General features: G+C 37.3%; 1 non-coding gene across 1 annotated transcript; it reads right to left on the bottom strand.

The window, feature by feature from the left end:
* Window positions 1-18,820: 18,820 nt before the first annotated feature.
* Window positions 18,821-18,922, bottom strand: LOC129032208 (U6 spliceosomal RNA). The gene has a single exon (XR_008501233.1). It is a non-coding gene; the product is annotated as a U6 spliceosomal RNA (small nuclear RNA).
* Window positions 18,923-20,719: the final 1,797 nt, after the last annotated feature.

The following is a 20,719-nucleotide window of genomic DNA, read 5'->3' as shown; positions in this document are numbered from 1 at the left end:
GGAGCAAGGGAGAGAGCAATAGGGGTGGGTGGACTACACACTTTTAAACAACCAGATTTCACAAGAACTCACTCACTATCATGAGGACAGTACCAAGAGGGATGGTGCTAAACCATTCATGAGAAATCTGCCTCCATGATCCAGTCACCTTTCACCAGGCTCCACCTCCAACACTGAGATTACATTTCAATGGGTGGGGACACAGATACAAACTATATCATTCTGTCCTGGCCCCTCCTGAATCTCATGTCCTTCTCAAATTTCAAAATACAATCATGCCTTCCCAATAATCCCCAAAGTTTTAACTCATTCCAGCATTAACTCAAAAGTCCAAAGTCCAAAGTCTCATCTGAAATAAGGTTAGTCCCTTTTGCCTATGAGCTTGCAAAATCAAAAAAGAGATACTTCAAGAAGCAATGGGGGTATACACATTGCATAAATACTATCATTGCAAAAGGGAGGAATTGGCTAAAAAATGAAGGGCTATAGACCCCACTCAGGTTCAAAACCCAGCAGGGAAATCATTAAATCTTAAACCTCCAACATAATCTCCTTTGACTCCATGTCCCAAATCCAGGGCACACTGTTGTAAGAGGTGGGCTCTCAAGGCTTTTGGCAGTTCTATCCCTGTGGTTTTGCAGGGTTCAGCCCCTGGAGCTGCTCTCATGGTCTGACATTTAGAGCCTGTGGCTTTTCTAGGTGCACAGTGCAAGCTGTTGGTGAATCTACCATTCTGGAGTCTGGAGGATGGTGGCCTACTTCTCACAACTCCACTAGGCAGTGCCCCAGTGGGGACGCTGTGTAGGGACTCCAGCCCCACATTTCCCCTCCACACTGTCCTAGTAGCAGTTTTCTGTGAGAGCTCTCCCCCTGCAGCAAGCTTCTGCCTGGATACCCAGCCCTTTCCATACCGCCATTGAAATCTAGGTGGAGGCTCCCAAGGCTCAACTCTTCCACTCAGTGCTTAACACCACATGGAAGCCACCAAGGTTTACAGCTTGCACTGTCTAAAGGAGTGGCCTGAGCTGTACCCCTCTGAGCCATGACTGGAGCAGCCAGGATGCAGGGAGCAGTGACCCAAGGTTGTGTAAGGCAGCAGGGCCTGGCCCTGGCCCATGGAACCATTCTTCCCTCCTAGGCCTCTGGGCCTGTGATGGGAGGGGGCCCTGTGAAGGTCTCTGAAATGCCTTTGAGGCCTTTTTCCCATTGTTTTGGATATTAGCACTTAGGTTCCTATTAATTATGCACATTTCTGTAGCAAATAGTAGCTCCACAGCCTGCTTGAATTTCTCTCCAGAAAAAGGTTTATTTATTTATTTATTTATTTATTTTTATTTTTTATTTTTTGGTTGTTTGTTTGTTTGTTCATTTGTTTTCTGTGCCACAAGGCCAGGCTGCAAACTTTTCAGTTATATGCTTCATTTCCCTTTTAAATATAGGTTCCAATTTCATGTAATTTCTTTGCTACTGCATATGAGCATAGGTTGTTAGAAGCATCTAGATCACATCTTGAATGGTTTGATGCTTAGAAATTTCTTCTGCCAGATGCCCTAGGTCATTACTCTCAATTTAAAACTATCACAGAGCCCTAAAGCAGGGGCACAATGCAGCCACATTCTTTGCTAAAGAATAACAAAGGTGACCTTTGTTCCATTTCCCAATAAGTTAGTCCTTTCCATCTGAGACTTCAGCAGCCTGGACTTAATTGTCCATATTACTATCAGCATTTTGGTCACAACCATTTAACCAGTCTCTAAGAAGTTCTGAATCTTCCCTCATCTTCCTGTCTTCTTCTGAGCCCTTCATAATCCTCCAGCCTTTACCTGGTAACAAATCCAAAGCTGTGTCCACATTTTCAGGTATCTTAATAGCAATGGCTCACTTCTGGTACCAATTTTCTGTATTAGGCCATTCTTGAATTGCTATAAAGAAATAACTGAGACTGGGTAATTTATAAAGAAAAGAGGTTTAATTAGCTCACAGTTCTGCAGGCTGTGCAGGAAGTATGGCAGCATCTGCTTCTGGGGAGGCCTTAGGGAGCTTTTATTCATGGTGGAAGGCAAAGCGGGAGCAGGCACTTCACATGGTGAAAGCAGGACCAAGAGAGAAAGGAGGGAGGTGCCACATACACGACCAGATCTCACAAGAACTCACTATGTGGAAGACAGCATGTATTAGTCTGTTCTCACCCTGCTAATAAAGACATACTCAAGACCGGGTAACTTATAAAGGAAAGAGGTTTAATGGACTCACAGTTCCACATGGCTGGAAAGGCCTCACAATCATGGTGGAAGATGAAGAGCAAAGGGACGTCTTACATGGTGGCAGGCAAGAGAGAATGAGAACCAAGTGAAAGGGGAAACCCCTTATAAAACCATCAGATCTCATGAGACTTATTCACTACCACGAGAACAGTATGGGGGAAAATGTCCTCACAGTTCAATGATTTCCCACCAGTTCCCTCCCACAACACATGGGAATTATGGGAGCTACAGTTCGAGATGAGATTTAGGTGAGGACACAGCCAAACCATATTACGGCACCAAAGGCATGGTGCTGAATTATTCATGAGAAATCTGCCCCCATGATCCAATCACCTCTCACCAGGCCCCACCTCTGACATTGGGGATTACACCTCGACATGAGATTTGGGTGTGGGCACACATACAAACTGTATTAGCAGGTGAATACTTGGATAAACACTGTTGAGCATTTCAAGTATCCTTCCAAACCTTTTTATGAATATATAAACATAAATCTAAACATGGGATATTTAAAATTTTAGTCAAATGTATACTATTCTATAACTGGCTTATTAACTTCATGATTTGATGTCTATAATGTATTTAATCACTCTCCTATTACCGGATATTTAGCTTGTATTTTTTTTCTTTTATATACTAATTTGTGAAGGCACATTCTGCCTCTTACACATTTATACACTTAGCACTTATTTCCTTATGATAAAGTCTTAGATATAGAATAGCTGGTTATTTCAGATTGGGTTTCCCAATAGCATAGTTGGAGGTGAAGGTGAAGATCGTATTTAGGAGTTGTATTTAGAAGTGCTGGTAAAGTCAACACCTGTGGGATATAAGGGAGGGGAGGAAGCAGGATTAGTGATGTATTGACTGCCTTACAGTCTCTCAAGGAAAGCTGAAATCTCTGCTTTTCCCCCAGGGAAATTTTAAGCTGGAATGGCCTCTTAGAGTCACCTCAAGTTGGAATGAGTAGATTGGCCCTGAATTGATTAGTCAATGGCTGCAGTCTGCCCAAGGAAGGGCTGTACTGCCTTTGAGCAGGTGGCTCTCTCCATCCAGAGAGATTCCTGAAGACAATTGACAGCTGAGGGCTATCTGGCAGAAGCATTCCCAGGAGCTGGGGGAATGAGTTCCACATTTCTGAAGGGGGCTGGGCTGGGCAGTACATCACTGCACTGGGTCGAAGGCAATACCTGTGACATAATTGATAAATTGTGCCAGATTACCATCCAAAAAGTTGCTAAATTATACTCATTTCTTCAGCAATTTGTAAGAGTTTTTGTTGTCCCATACTCTTAACATTTGCTGAGAAATATCAATCTTTATATTTGCCAACATGGTAGACAAAAATCTTCATTGCTGTTTTAATTTGCATTCATTTATTAATGAGATTAATATCTTTTCACATATTGAAAGGCCATGCATATTTCTTCTTTAGTGACTTGCCTATTTATGCCTTTTTTGCCATTTTCAATTATTGTGCTAATCTTTGTGCAGTAAGGATATTAACCATTTACTTGTTATATATGTTACAAGTATTTTTTTCAAGTTTATAATTTGTTTTTTAATATTCTTTATCCATCACTGTAGTCTTTTATATAATCAAATCTATCTTTTTCTGATTTCTACCCTTTATGGTAAGAAGACACTTTTCTTACTCAAGATTATAAAAAAGTCTTCATATATACACTTTCAATACTTCATGGTATGTTGAATCCATTTTGAATTTACTTTCATAAATATATATATAATGTGATACTAAAATTTAAGTTGGTGTTCAGACACCAAGATACAAAAGATCCCTTATTTCTTAAGTATCTAGAGGGCCAGACATATGCAGCCATACAGTTTTATATTGTGATGGTTGCAGGACTTTGACCTCTCAACCACGTCAGGAACACATGAGGGTCAGGAGCCGCTGACTAAAGGAGAGTCTGGTCTTTGGATAAAGCTCTTACTGTACTAGTGAGACTAAAGCTCTTACTGTACTAGTGAGACTAAAGCTCTTACTGTACTAGTGAGACTACGAGTCTCACTATCATTCGGGGGGAGGAATGGTATAGATGGATTTCCCTTTGCTTTAAGGAGACCACTTAGCAAGTACAATGAGTGCCCTCTGAAATTTCAGGATGTGGTGGATCAGTGTCTGATGCATGATGGAGAATGTAACTTCAAGAGCATGTTTAGCTCACTAACTTCTTTGATATTAGAATGAGGGATGGGTTGCTGCTGAATTGTTGATTTGCATTCTCAGAATTTCTCAAAACAGAGGTTCTTTAGTGTTTCTCATGCATCAGAGGCAGATACTTGCTCCTCCATTATACCCCTCAACACAAAAGCACACAACATGGGACCATTTGGGTCTTGTCTCGAAGGGCCGCCAACAAGGGTAAATAGATATTATCAGACATCAGAGTATATTTAAAGGAGAAAAGATAAAGTTGATTTATAATTGCAACCTATGAGTTCTGCTTCTTCAAAAGAATAGTTACAGTGGTATGAGACAAGGCTGTAACTGTTTTCTCCCCTCCAAAGTAGCAAATTCTTTCAATATTATTTATATAGGGATATACCATTTCACCCATGGATTTGAAATGCCACCATATTTATATATTAAATTTAAATATCTATGTACTTGTTCCTGTATTCTATACTGTTCCAAGCATATAATCATTATTCTGCATTATAAATCCCATTAATATAATTAGTTTATAAAGTATTTTAATTACTGGTCATAAAAATTCATTATTTTTCTCCAAATATTTTTGTCTATTTTTTGCAAATCTTTTATCCAAATGAAAAACATGAACTTTAATCAATCCTCCAAAATCATAGATTTTTTTTTTGGAATTACATTAAACTTACAAAATTATCTTTGGGGAGATTTGACTTTTTTATAAAATTTAGAATTCCAGTCAAATACCTGGTATATCCTTCTGTCTTTCAGTAACTTTTTATGACTTTCTTCATATATATTTGCACAATTTTCATTATATTTATTCCTAGATATCTTATATTTTAATTACTGTAGCTAATTAGATTATCCATTTTCATATTTACAAACTTTATAGGAAATTTTATATGTATTTATATGTACCAGAGATATGCATGCAGTGGCATACTGATAAATGCTTAACTGCTAACTTTCTGGAGGAAATTTTTTTTTAAACTCTGATTTTTAGAGTTTGCTGATTTTTCACTATTTTTCAATGGCTAATTTCAAGATGTCAGCATTGATGCTACTGAATGTGGAATCAGGAAAAGTATGCCTAATTTATCATTAATATTAAATAACTATTAATCATTTAAATGTAATAATTATTTATTAATAATAATTTATTACTAAATTTATTCTTGTGAGCTATGATAAACCAATTTCAGTATATCACTGTCACACATTTTCTAGTTAAATAATCCTTAAAATAATTACAATTGACTACTTGCAAACTTCAAAGTGAGCTTTAGAAATAAGAGTTTAGAACCTAAGACTTAGAATCTAAAAATTAAAATTAGAAAGCATTAAGATACATTGTCCTTAAATATTTTTGTCTTTATTTACTACTCACTACTATTTTGATGTAAATTAATTAAAAGACCATTTATGGTCATTGTTTATCACGGACTCCCTCTTAAGAGCTCTGATTCTGTGGTTTTTCCTTTTCCTGTTGGTACCTAGTCTAGAGTTGGATGTGTAGATGAGTAGAGTGTGTTGCATCAGATGCTTAATTCTACTGTACTCAACACACTCAGTCTCCACTCCACTATGCAATCTCCCTGTACCAAGAAAACATTGAGAGAAATCACTTAAGGCATAGGGTTCTCACACAATTCTCAACGCTTTTCAATGTATTATCTGCTGGGCATGCTCCCCAAAGTTTCCTCCAGCATCTGCTGGTTGGATTTTAGTGGTGTGTGTATCAAGTCAGAGAGGAAACTTCTAGCCAGACAACCAGGAATGCTATGGAAATTCAGGGAGTTCTGAATCTTTTTTGTTGCTCGTTTTAACTCATTTTTGTTGTGGTAACCCAAAGCCACCTATTAAGGTCCTGGGCTCACGTTCTTTAATCCTTATCTCTCATATTAGGAGACATCATGTTTACATTAAATGAAATCTGAGGACAAATGCTGCATTCATTTGCTTCAGGCTCAGCTAAATCTGACTCCATCACCTTTTCCTGCTACCTTTTAGTTCCTTCCAAGTTAAGGTTATAGGGCATCTTCCCAGCCACTATTATGCTTCAGAGTTTTTAGAGCTTTGTTTGGGAAACGCTTCCACTTAGTTTGGAGGTAGGTCAATCCTTTGACAGGTGAATTAGTTTTCTAGGGCTGCCATAATAAATTACCACAGATGGGATAGATTACACAACAGGAATTTATTTCTTCAGAGTCTGGAGGCTAGGAGTCCAAGATCGGGGTTTCAGATTGGTTTCTCCTGAGGTTCTCTCTTTGGCATGTAGCTGTCTTCTCCTGTGTCTTCCCCTGGTCTTTCCTCTGTGTGTGTCTGTGTCTAATTTCTCCTTCTTATAAAGACACCAGTCATACTGGATTAGGGCTCACACTAATGAGCTAATTACCTCTGTTGAGACCTTATCTCCAAATATAGTCACATTCTGAGATGCTGAGTTTTAGGACTTCAATATATGAATTTTCACAATTCAACCCATAACATCAGGGTTAAAATTCAGATTATTGTCCATTAATTGACAATTTACTTAATCAGCTTCAATGATGATATCTAATCTGGTTTGCTATCTTTAATTCTTTCTCATTTATATATTTCCATAGACTTTGCAATAGGATTTAGAGTGAAGGAAAAGATAAACACATGGACTCAAAGTGCTATCATCAGAAATCTTCTGATATTTCCTAATGCCTGTGGGAAAAACAAAGGGAAGAGAGAGCACACCATCAGTGATCACTAAAGTGTACTACTCTGCCCTAACCACAAAGGAGATGAGCTGTGTGCGTGTACATGAATCTTCAGAGAAGAATAAAGCTGAAATTCTATCACATTTAGTGCTAATTGTTTGAATTGCTCCAAAATATTTATAACCCACATTTTAATGTTGTTGATTAATATATAATTAAGTATTAACACAATCTTTAAAGTTAAAGAATGAAATACAATGGAATATTTGTGAATTTTCTGGGATCATGGCCAGAATGTCACAGTAACATTTATTTTCTTGGAGTAATTACTGTACATACACAGTAATTTACAGCGTTTCTTTCTGTCTACTTGTGTCCAATTTGCAATTTTATTTTTTAGTCATATTCAGACATGAGTCTTTATAAACTACACATGCACTGTTAACAAGGATGGTTAAAAATGGCTCTTAAACTTTCATATTGTAAGAACATTTTCTGTGGATGTATTCTATTCTTTCCTCTTTGATGCCTCAGCTCACACAAGTAATGCAACTGCTCCCTTTAATTAAAATGGGAAAATATATTACTTATAAAGCTTAGTCTTAAGCACAGCCAGGTGCAAAATCTGTAGTTCCCATAATAGGAGATGTACCATAAAATGGAATAAAATGATAAATTGATAAATACAGCATATAATTATTTGTTTTCTGTTGTTATCCTTTTTTTATTAGTGGCAAGAATGTACAAAAGAATTACAAAGTCTCTGTTTAATACAATAAAAAACTATGAATTATATAACTTAGGGGATCTACAGCTAACAAAAAAAAAGTCTTTGAACTTAAAATTCTCCCTATAGCTTTTCACCCTTGATCTGTGTTTTCTCTTCTCTTTATAAGAATTAATACAATCCTTTTAGATAATTTCTCCTATTATTTATCTCATAAGAGGCAATTTATTTAAGGGAAATGTAGTTTCAACGACATGTACTTTATTTTGTATCTGCCCATAGATGCTTTGGCCATACATTGGAAAAAGGAGAACAAACGCAGTAATATTATGAAATAAACTTTAAACACCAAGTAAGTATTCCCTGGAGGAGAAGAAACAGAAATATAAGCTGCTTATTCTGGGAGTTGTTCAAATCCTCTAATCTGTTTGAAATTATTCTGATGCTATGATTTAAGGTGAGAGTTTGGTTGTTTCCTGCGTGCCTCACTCTGCATTCCACACCCGTGCTGTTTTTCAGTGGTTAGGATTCTGGAGTCAGGATTTCCCTTCATTCTGCTATTGGGTGTTTCTGTCCAGTTGGATGTTTCTACTATTACATTTTGACTCTAATGAAATTTTCACATTTCTGCCCATAAAATACATATTTCCTGAGAGGAAAGAGAAAGAAATGTGGAGACTGGGGGAAACAACCCAAATAGGCTATTATGGTCACATATATCTGATCATACAGATTGATGAAAATATACTTCTATAGCTTTTTCTACTGTAAGTTTCATTACAATGAAAAGAAACAGTAATGCAGAGGTATATTTAGAAATATACTCAAATAATTTTGAAGATGTTTCTACCACAATATAAAAATAAAAAATTGCACCATTGTTTTATTTTGTTTATCCATAGGCTAGTGGGTAGGGATAGAAAACTTACAGGCTGCTCCTTAGGGGAAGTAGGGTACATAATATATATTTCATTTTCACTCTGTTTAAAATAAAATGTCAAGGTGCTACACAGCTATAGAGGACTCTTGACTTAAGCCCCACTTTGTAAGGCAGTTTCTGAAACTCCACAGTCTGCAGCTAGCTCCTGGAGAATAACATAGAGACTAGGTTGAATCTATCATTACCCTCCAGTAATGAGAAACAGAATAATCAAAATAGCATTTACTGAATTCCTACTAAATCTCAGACACATTTTCCCATTTTTTATAACCCTCAATTACTCTGTTAAAGTAGGTTATTTTAGCTACTTTCAGAGAGGAAAAAAAATGGACACAGAATAATGGTGGCAGGAAGATTTGAACATAGGACTGTTTTATTCAAGGGCTACAATGATTCCAACTCAAGTAGTTGTCTCTGAAATGCTACTCAAGAGCCTGTACTGATTCTATGGCTTGAAGTTACCACAGAACCTATGGAATCACAAGAATAGGGGTGAAGCATAGCTGAGGTGGGTCACAATTCCAAAGTTTCTACCCAAAAGTTTCAGCCTAGCAGTCATAATCAAATAAATGAGTGAAAACATCTCTATATAAATTCTATTACTTGTTGCTCAGTGAGTTCTCATCATCCACAGCAGACCTTCCCAACTACAGTGCCTGGCAATTCCTCAGATGAAACAGATGTGGTGAGATGAACAGGATTTTAATATCTGACTTCTTGAGATGGTGTGGCTGGTCCCTGGCCCAAGCTGCTTGTCTGCCCTCCTCTCAACCGCCACAACATGGTTGTAAGCATAGGAATCCTTTACATATCAAGAACATTTTTCACCTAACTTGTCCAGTCCTGTCTTCTGCCATTCTTGGCACAACAATATTAAGCTACTGGCATTTCTAGAACCTACTGTGTTCTTTTAAATCTCTGTGTCCCTGATCAAGCTGTGATGTTAACACCACACCCACCTTACGAACACAGCTTGCTATGTCAGGTCTCAGATTAAAGGCAATTGTCTCTGTGATTTCTTCAATAAACCCCTAGATAAACCAGAGCAATCCTTGTAGGGTCCCATATACTTTGTTTATGTCATTGTAAAAGTAATAATTACTCAAATTAAAATTATTCAATTGTATATTTCATTAGCATCTTCATATTATACTCAACTCATTCTGGACAGAAACAGTATCTTCCCTACCTAAACTGTGACTAGATCAGACTAGAAACTCAATAAAATTTGTTTAATTAATTACTTAATAACTGATATAAAAATAAGACCACAGGTTCCGTTTCTTTCTTTTCAGATTTTTTTTGGCAATGAAACCCCATTATATATGACATCTACCTAATAAGTAATCATACCCTAATAAGAATGATAACATACCTTCCCAGGAATATGCACTGCTATGTAAACAGTGTTCACCATAGTTTCAAGATCCCATTTGATAAGAAAATTAAAGAAACAAACTTATTAAGGAATCAAACATTCTTTTAAAAATGTTTGAAATAAGAAAAATCCTATACTCTTTAAAAAATTATATTGATTATTCTTCCTTTCATGATATTTTGTTTCAGTATTTTATAATTTAAACACTTAGAATTAAGTGACAACATGAATATAAGGTAAAAGAACAGAAATTTTTCTACTTTATGTTTAACAGTAGAACTTTCCAAAAGGAAATACCAAAGCACTAAACCATTTTCAATTAATTGCCATCAAAGGGGCTTTTGTATGCTCCTTTGAGTTAGGGTTTTCAAATTCATATTCAGGAAGTTCTGATACTGCTTTATTTTTAAGCAACTTAAACTTGAATTATTTCGAAAAACATAATCACAAGGAAACATTAAGAATGTGCCTAAAATTATTGCCATTCACGGAATATCTTAGATACTTGTATATCTAACATAAATATTTTCTTAAAATGTCTTGGAAAACAGCACTTTAGAAATTATTTTTCTATGGTTAATTGTACAGCACTTATTTACATTGCATGTAAACTTTTTCTTCTATCACTTCTCAAAGATACCCAAGAGTCTAGCAATATAAAATGAATCCCATAAAATTCAGAGAGGAACTTTTATACTGAAGGCTTATAAAAGTCTAGACATGTTGTTTAGTGAAAATGATTTGTGTGGAATTAGAGAATAAGCACGGGGAGCCACACAGGGGTCACCAGGAAAACTTTATCAAAGTTATCTCATTTTGCTTTGCCTTGAACAGTGACAGGATAAATATCCTTGTAATAATATTCGTTTCTTGCTCATAATTACTTTCTTTTGAAAAATATTTAGAATTTTGGGTGAAAACACATACAAAACTCAAAGGTTTTGATCTATGTTCCCAAATTATTCTTCAGAAACTTTTCATATATTTTGTACACCCTCAATGGTATATGGCTGTTTGTTTTATGTATTCTCATCAAAATTATGTGTTATTTTTAAAGAATATTTACCTCTTGATCACTGAAAAATATATCTTATTTAATTCACATTTTTGATTTGTGAAGTTTATTATGTTCACCAGCTATTTGTATCTATGCAAGGGTACATAAGTGATTATCTGAAAATTTTCTCAATGTGGCAAAACTGAATGTTTACCTATCTTGTGAATTTCAAAGGCTTTGTATATAGTACATGTGCTAACTTTTGCCTTTAATATATTTTTCAAATTCATTTTCTCACCTTGTTACTTGATTTTCAATCTTATTTGTATTGATTTTTGACATGCAAAATTTAAAAACTTTAATGTAATCAAAAATCAACATTATTTTCTTATATAGTTTCTGGGTTTCATTTCTTGCTTAGAAAGATTTTTCACACAGTGAGGTAATGTTCACCTATATTTTCCTAGAGTGTGTTTGGCTCATTCTGATGTGGATAATGGTGTGTGTGATTATATTCTTATATAGATGCACGCCTTAGTATTGAGTATAAACAAGCCTATGCTACTGCTCTCCAATTACATGAGGTTCTTTTTTCTTTTTGTTTTTGTTTTTTTTGAGACGGAGTCTCGCTTTGTCGCCCAGGCTGGAGTGCAGTGGCATGAACTCCGCTCACTGCAAGCTCCGCCTCCCGGGTTCACGCCATTCTCCTGCCTCAGCCTCCCGAATAGCTGGGACTGCAGGCGTCCGCCACCATGTCCGGCTAATTTTTTTTTTGTATTTTTAGTAGACACGGGGTTTCATCGTGTTAGCTAGGATGGTCTCGATCTCCTGACCTCGTGATCCACCCGCCTCGGCCTCCCAAAGTGTTGGGATTACAGGCGTGAGCCACTGTGCCCGGCCTACATGACGTTTTATGCCTATGGACGTTTAAAGTTACTTTCAGTCGAGACATGCATGGTCTTAATGTTTGTGTCACCTCCAAATTCATATGTTGAAGTCCTAACCCCCTATGTGATGCCATTAGGATATGGGGCCTTTTGGAGGTGATCAGGTCGTTAGGGTGGAGCCCTCATAAATGGGATTAGTTATAAAAAGAGACCCCAGAGAGATCCCTCATCCCTTCTGCCATGTGAGAACACAACTAGAAGATAGCTATTTTCAAACCAGGAAGTGAGCGCTCACCAGACACTGAGTCTGCCAGTGATTGATCTTCAACTTCCCAGTCTCCAAAGTAGTGAGAAATAAATTTCTGTTGTTTATATGACCCAGTCTATGGTATTTTGTTATAGCAGACTGAACAGACTAAGACAAAACACTTTCTAATTTTATAATTCTGCATAGTAACATTATCGCTACCAGCATAAATCTTCATAAATTACTAAGGGCATTGGATGTTAGTTCTGACCAGATTTGGGGTTTTATAGAAGTTCCTTTCTCTGGCTATCCCTTCCATGATGAGGGCATAATAACTTAAAGGCATACAGTGCTTCTGTTACAGATTAGGAAAAATAAAATAAAATCATGGGAATTTTGACAGAAAGGCAAGTGAGTTTCTCGCCATTGATCCTGTAGACGAAAGCAGCCAAAACTGCCACCAGAATGCTGCTTAGAAAGCTTTTAGTCTCAGAAAGAATTGTTTTTTTCTGTGCTACCACGTCAGTTCTGGTAGTCCTATCTTATTTTGTCTCATGATTTTTCCCCTTTGATGCTCACCTTACCTCTATTTGCTCTCATGATTATTTTACTTGAATCATGGACACAGGGACTATGGGGAAAATGACAGGTCATTGTATTCAGACCTCTATACCTAGTGCATGTTATTGCCAGACACTTATATTATTCCCTTTAGAATTATATTTAATCTCTTTCTGAATGTCTTATTGATGTTTTCTCAATGACCTCTTCGGGTGGCTATTCCATTGTTAAATTACTCTTGCCTTTAGGACACTTTCTCTTATAAGTAATTTAAACATGCCCTTCTTATTTCTTGTAAAACATTCTAAGTCAACCACAAACAATTCTTCACTTTACTGTATATTATTTCTTTCTTCTCCAGTAAAATACCACATGACATGGGAGGCAAACTCTCCATTCAACATGTAGGCCATTCAGAAGAAACCTAACAGATTTATGCCATTTCCACATCTATAAAAGGAACATTTAAATGCTCTTTAAAATTCCTCTCAGCACTAATATTTTGTGATCCTATGATTTCTACATTTGGTTATAAAATGATTTCTAAATCTGTCTATGTTCCAATTTGTTATGCCTGTGAAACTTTAAGTATTCCGTACTTAAATCTATTATTTTTAACTTCCAATAATCAAAAACTGTAAATTATATCATGTAGAATTATAAGTGCCTAATTTTATTGAGTACTTATTATGTACTAGTTTGTTATTGGATATTTGTATATTTTAGGTTTATCCTCTAATGATATCTTATAGTATTTTGTTAGAGTTAAATATACATACACACATGTGTGTATATACATGTTATATATATACATATTTATATATTTTAATTTATTCTATTGGAAACATTACATTCAATACATTCTTCTTGTATCTTTCATTCTCTTAAGCCGTCATATCTTTTTTGTTTCCTTTTTATGGAGAATTCCTGAGGACACTTGTCCCATGAAGACACTTTACAGAACTCTTATTCTATTTCCTACTACACTATTTTCAAATACTTTTCCCTTTATTTATGGCTACTAAGAATATTTGTTGACACAGGTTGATGGAAGAGAATAGAGAACTCAGAAATAAAGCCATGTATCTAGAGCCAACTGATCTATGACAAAGTTGACAAAGACATACACTAGGGGAAGAACACCTAAAAATGTGCTCTGCCTTTTATCATAGTCAGCTCACCGACTGGCAACATCAGCTATGCCAGTCTTCTTCAGATTGGGATGCACAGCCCACAGGGGAGCATCTAAAGTGGAGGGAGAAAATATTAAAACACCAAGAATGAAATCAAGCTTTTCAGATAGTTAAAACTTGGATTGACACTGGCTTCTGCACTGAGCCATGACAGAATGAGACAGCCTCTAAGAAGAACAGGAATCCACAGCAAGTCGTTGATCATGACACCTTCACTCTTGCATTTGCTTTCAACATTTTGTGACACACTGCAGCTTTCCTGTGCCTGATTAAGCTGGTCTGGCTTATACACCAAATGGATGATTTGTTGAAAAAGGTTTCTTCAACTAAACCATAGTATAAGACATAATTTAACTTTGTAATCTCATACGCTTACCTACAACATCCACTGTGTCTCTAAGTTCAGCAAACTCCAATATGTTCACTCAGTCTTTCTGCCCACACCTTAGTTGGAACTCTCCTTACTTGTAATCTGGATGGTTAGTAGATACTGTCCTAAATGATCTTCCACCTTCAGTTTTACTCCTTTTGCAATCTACTAGCTACCCTAAGCACACTCTTCATTTAATACACATCATGTGACACACATGCCACTCTCTTGTTTGACATCATTTGTCTTAGTAGGTGCAGGTTACTGTAATAAAATACTACGGACTAGATGGCTTAAACAACAGAAATTGCTTTTCTTACAGTTCTTGTTTCTGGAAGTCTGAGATTAGGGCGTCAGCATGGTTGGGTTCTGGTGAGGACTCTCCTCCTGGCTTTCAGATCCAACTTCTCACTGTGTCCTCACAGGGCCTTTCCTTGGCACATGCACTTGGAGAGAGAGAGAGATCTCTCTCATCCCCTTCTTATAAAGCCACCAATCCTATCAGATTAGGACTCCACCCTTATGACCTCATTTAATCTTAATTACCTCCTAAAAGCCCTGTCTCTAAATAGTGACACTGGATGTGAGGACTCACCCCATGGGACTGGGGGAGCAGGTATAATTCAGCCCACAGCATCATTCATTGGTTCTCTATCTTCCCTCTTGTTAGATGCTGGGATCCTGGTCATGGTGTCTAAGGCTCTCCATGATCGCATGCCAGCCTGTCTCTCCTGACTCAGCTCAAATTGTGCCTGATCCAGTATGTTGTGTTCAAGCCTTACTTACCAGTTCCCCAGGGTATACCACGTTTTCTCTGGATTCTCTGCCTTGTCATCTTATGCCCATTTTTAATATTTTCTATTCATCCTTGTGAACAGGAAGTAGACACATTTTCCTCCAAGAATCCTGCACTAGTAATAATTTCCTTTTATTCTATTCCTTATCCCTGTACCTTAAGTCTGTGTTAGAGGCCCTTCTTCTCTGCTTTCTGTGTAGGTTAATATCATACTACATTATAATAATTTATTTACTTGCCTGCCCTTCATTAGATTATAAACTCTTTGAGGGCAGTGCCCATGTTTTATTATTCTTACTATTATTTCTGTTCTCAGTGGTTAATATTGGATGGTTAGATGTTAAACAAATTCTTCTTACTGAAAAATGTTTTAGTATCACCTGTAACTGTATAAAATGATAAGCATGAATATCAATATGGCTGTTACAAACTACAAAATCTCTTACTTTCAATAAGTGTGTTGAATAATGTCACTGCTCTTTATTGGACATGGGTATAGAGTGACTAGAAGGCAGACAGTAAGACACTGCTTAACTGTGCAGAAACAATGCCGAGGGCTGCGGGTCGGGGACAGGGCAGGGAGAAGAAACATAAGTGAATCTGTTATAATTGAACAAAGCAGAGTAACATATTTAGGAAGTTTTACCTAAACCACAGCTGAGTATCAACCACTAGGAGGCCTGGATTCTCTACAGTTGAATTTCTGTCCTTTGGTGGATAAGTACCTAATCACTGCCTAATCACTTACAACCTACCAACACTTTCCCCTCTGTAGCCCATGCAATCCGAGGCTATCCTGGCTTGCTTTGCACCGACCTCCCTGCAGAGCGGGTATATATTAGTCTGTTCTCACACTACTAAAAAAGACATACCCGAGACAGGTAACTTATAAGGGAAAGAGGTTTAATTGACTCATAGTTCCACATGGCTAGACAGTCCTCAGGAAACTTACAATCATAGCGGAAGGGGAAGCAAACATGTCCTTCTTCACATGATGATAGAGAGGAGAAGAAATGAGAACCCAATGAAGGGTGAAGGCCCTTATAAAACCATCAGATCTCATGAGAACTCACTCACTATCATGAGAACAGGATGGGGGAAACAGCCCCCATGATTCAATTCTCTCCACCTGGTCCTTCCCACCACACCTGGTGATTATGGGAACTACAATTGACAATGACATTTCGGTGTGGGGACACAGCCAAAACATAACAGGGTGTAACACTGCTTCCCTGGATTGATTTGAATCCCATCACTCTAGGAAGGCTGTTAAAATATTCCAGTTACAATGCCTCAACTGAGAAGGTTGAAGAAACCATAGCAGTTCCATATGTATAGGGTAAAGGATAAAGTACTCTTGCTAGCCCAGGATAGGGCACATGGCCAAGGTCTTCTCTTGCCAAATTTGCTGCTGTGTATGCTTTCTTGATTTTACTCTCAGGTCGGAGGAGGTGGATAGACACTTCAGTGAAGCCTTAACAATTTTTGCTTAGTTTTGAATTCTCTCTTCCTGGGACTGGAGTTTGGGGAAAAGCCTGAAGGAAGCAATCCCCTACAACATACACACACCTGCTAACCCCACTCCCTTGCCCCATAGATAAGAAAGACCGTATTTACCCATAGAATTACCCTGGCTCCTTCTGCTTAATTGATTGTATTATACAAGAACAACTCCTTCAAGGGTAGGTCAAAGGCCATCATTCACTCCCTTCCAGTTCTCTAGATGACAGTGTCATTTTCACTTTCCTCCTACATCAGGTATTTTTTTGACAACTATCAACCTTTCCTAAAAAAAAAACTGAAGCTATTGAGACAAATGTTTAGTTATTAGAAGTTATTTCCACAAAGAATCAGTTTCCTTACAGGTAGTCAGTCATCTTTAGTGTTGTTAGGAAGATGAATATCAGGGTATGGCCAACGAATTACAAAAATGGTCAAGTTAAGAACAACTCCTTCATAATCATTGGTGAAATGTTTTCAGAGTTCAATAATTTCCAGAATTTGTACCTAACAGTGGATAAGGGAAGATAAAACACAGTAGTTGGATAATTCACCTACAAGATGTTTTTCTACAGTATCTGCAAAATGCAGCCGTGGGTTCTTTCTTTAGGTAACATATGTTTCTGTGTTTTTGAAGTGATGACCTGTTTTTTGCTTCTCACATACCAATAAGACAAAATTCCCTTAGAATTGAAGAAATTTTAAACATGTCAAATAATATATGAAGTTGAGAATTCTCTAAGGCAGAGGAATTCAGTTTTTAAGAGGGTAGAGAAATAAGCAAAATGACCCAGACATAAAACTTACCCTAAGAAAGAAAATAGCTGGGAGTGGAAAACCGATTCTTCAGAGGACAAAGATAGGAAGATAATTGGTTCAGAAGAAATACTTCCACCTGAAGTAGAGAAAAAGCAGGTTGATAACCCTTGTGGAACTATGAAGGAAGAGAACCAGTGCTGTCTTCATAATCATGGAGGCTGGGATTGCCCCCAGTATTAGAGACTCTATTGTGGACATTAAAACGGTAGAAGAAAAAGAAGTCATTGTTCACTTGGAAAGGAACTAAAATGTTTTCAGGCCAAAGAAAATTCAATACTCAGATTGAAACTATGAGGGGAAAAAAAAGATAATTGAAAGAGTTAAAAACAACAAAAATTAAAAACTTTTAGAGAAATTATTGAAAGAATAATACGTATTTCCCCAAATCATTGAATTTATTTACATTTCTATTCCTATTAAACCTGTGTATCATTTCAAAATAAGTGAAGTAAGTGATAGTCTTTCCCCTTTCTACATACCAGTCTATAGGTGTGTATCGAATACTTACATATATCACATGTGATGCCTGCAGAGACCACTCAATGCCATTTAAAATGGTTCAACAGCTAGGCTCTGGAGCAATTAGAAATGGAGAGAAAGATGTCCATGTGTTTACATGTATTATACTGGGAATGGAATGGTATCTATGTAATTCTGTGAACAGTTTATATTTGGACTACATCTGGATTTTTTGTCTTTCTTTCCAAAAGCAATAAGAATAAAACTCCAGTACAGCAAATTATGGACTTGGAGAAATAAACAGAAATAACAGCATTAAAATAAAAAGGCAATTCTTGGATAAATTAGATGTCATTAAATGCCATTTTAAAAGATTATGTAATTAAAATTGAAGAGTGACAGCTTTTACACTAGTTTAATAGCATTACACAAAGAAGAAACCATCCTAAGATGCCCCCCAAAAATGCTTTGGACAGAGAACATGGATATTTGGAAGAGAATCATTAGAAGCTGAAGGTTTCAGGAGAAAAGTACAGGTCAGACTCTCAAGTAACATATTCCCTAGCCTATCTGTATGAAGACTTTCTTCTCTTTTTCTAATTTTTAATATTTGTGGGTACATAGTAGTATATATATTTATGAGGTACACGAGATGTTTTGATACAGATATGCTATATGTAATAATCACATCATGAAAGATAGGGTATTCACCCTCAAGCATTTATTCTTTGTGTTACAAACAATCCAATCAGACTTTTTAAGTTATTTTAAACTGTACAATTAAATTATTATTGACTATAGTCACCCTGTAAATATACGTATATATAATGTTTCACAAATTTGCATGTCATCCTTGCACAGGGCTATGCTAATATTCTAGGTATTGTTCCAATTTTAGTATATATGTTGCCAAAGCAGCGCTGTATAAAGACTTTCTTAAAAAGCATCAATTCCTTGTGAGGACAAATTTAAAGCAAAATAAAACACTGTCATGCCGTTCAGGAGACGGTGAGAGTTTCTCTGACCTTCAGGAATCTATTGAACTTGTCTTGAAATTATGTCAATTTCAGAGCCAATGGATGTCCAAAGTCCACAGAGGAGACGATGTTGGTAACCTGCCCATATTCCCTAACCCAAATTTCAGCTTCAAGCACTTGCATATATTTACCTTATTTGTTGGGGTCAGAGGTGCCAAGGAATCTCCTCTGTGGATAACCCTCAAACAATGACCCACAAGAATTATATATATACATACCCAGTTCCTCAGAAAATACTTCTGAGGGGTGTGTTTTACACGAACTCCTCTAGCCTAACATGATGAAGTCCACGTCCGCAGTGGTAAATGGCTTAATAATGAACGTCTTTGACTACCTTTTCTTCCTTGTCCCAGTTCCTCCCTGGCCCAGTGGTGGTTTTTTCCTCCTTCTGAATAAATAATTTGCACTATAGGCTGGGCGAGGTGGCTCATGCCTATAATCCCAGCACTTTGGGAGGCCGAGCTGGGTGGATTACCTGAGGTCAGAAGTTCGAGACCAGCCTGGCCAACATGGCGAAATCCCATCTCTACTAAAAATGCAAAACTTAGCTGGGCGTGGTGATGCATGCCAGTAATCTCAGCTACTCGGGAGGCTGAGGCAGGAGAATCACTTGAACCCAGGAGATGGAGGTTGCTGTGAGCCGAGATCGTGCCACTGCATTCCAGCCTGGGCAACAGAGCAAGACTCTGTCTCAAACAACAACAACAACAACAACAACAAACAATTTGCACTGGAGTTCTTGTCCCAGTGTCTGCTTCTGGGGACACACAAACTATGGCACCCTCCCTGAGATTTGTATGTATTCCCTGGGTGATTACATTTTTATAGGTCGTGCATCCTCATAAGCTAACTCAGTTCCTCATCAGAGGAACTCAACTGCTTCTTCAGATTCCAAAAATAAATATTCACTTCCACAACTTTTATGAATTCTAAAGGCTTTATTGAAAATTTGGAGAGGCCAGGCCTGGTGGCTTACACCTGTAATCCCAGCACTTTGGGAGGGCTAGGTGGGAGGATTACTTGAGCCCAGGAGTTTGAGACCAGCCTGGGCAACATGGTGGAATCCCATCCTTGCAAAAAATTTAAAAAAGTAATTAGCTGGATGTGGTGGCCCACATCTGTCGTCCCTGCTACTCCACACGCTTAGGTGTGAGGATCACTTGAGCCGAGGAAGTTGAGGCTTCAGTGAGCTGAGATCACTCCAGAAAGAAAATTTGGAAGGCTTTCTGGAAGTAGTCACTTTGTACAATGTGCCGCTACTCTTCTTCTTCCCTTCCTCTTCCTCAATCTCTCTTTTGCAGACTACTTGGGGGAATTCCCATTCTTTTTATGTCTAGAGAGCAATTTCTTTCTTTCATAGTTTAGGGCCAGCCAGCCAGGGTCTGGAAGTCCCACATACTACTCCAAAAATTTTGTGCTCTTTTCTCAAAGATAGCTGTATCCCTTAGAGGAATTCTGGAGTCATCAGTTGAAATAATAACATTTTATAAACTTCATTATGGTCAAAACTTCCCTGTATGATCATCCATTCCTCTTTTTTTTTTTTTTTTTTCCTGAGACACGGTCTTGCTTAGTCACCCAGACTGGAGTACAGTAGTGTGATCATTGCTTACTGCAGCCTCTAACTCAAGAGCTTAAGCAATCTGATTCCTCTATTTTAAAACTATTATTAATTATT

Source organism: Pongo pygmaeus, chromosome 11 (genome assembly GCF_028885625.2).
Source record: "Pongo pygmaeus isolate AG05252 chromosome 11, NHGRI_mPonPyg2-v2.0_pri, whole genome shotgun sequence".
NCBI classification, from domain to species: Eukaryota; Metazoa; Chordata; class Mammalia; order Primates; family Hominidae; genus Pongo; species Pongo pygmaeus.
The sequence above is the reverse complement of the archived record's forward strand: the minus strand, read 5'-3'. Positions and strand labels throughout refer to the sequence as shown.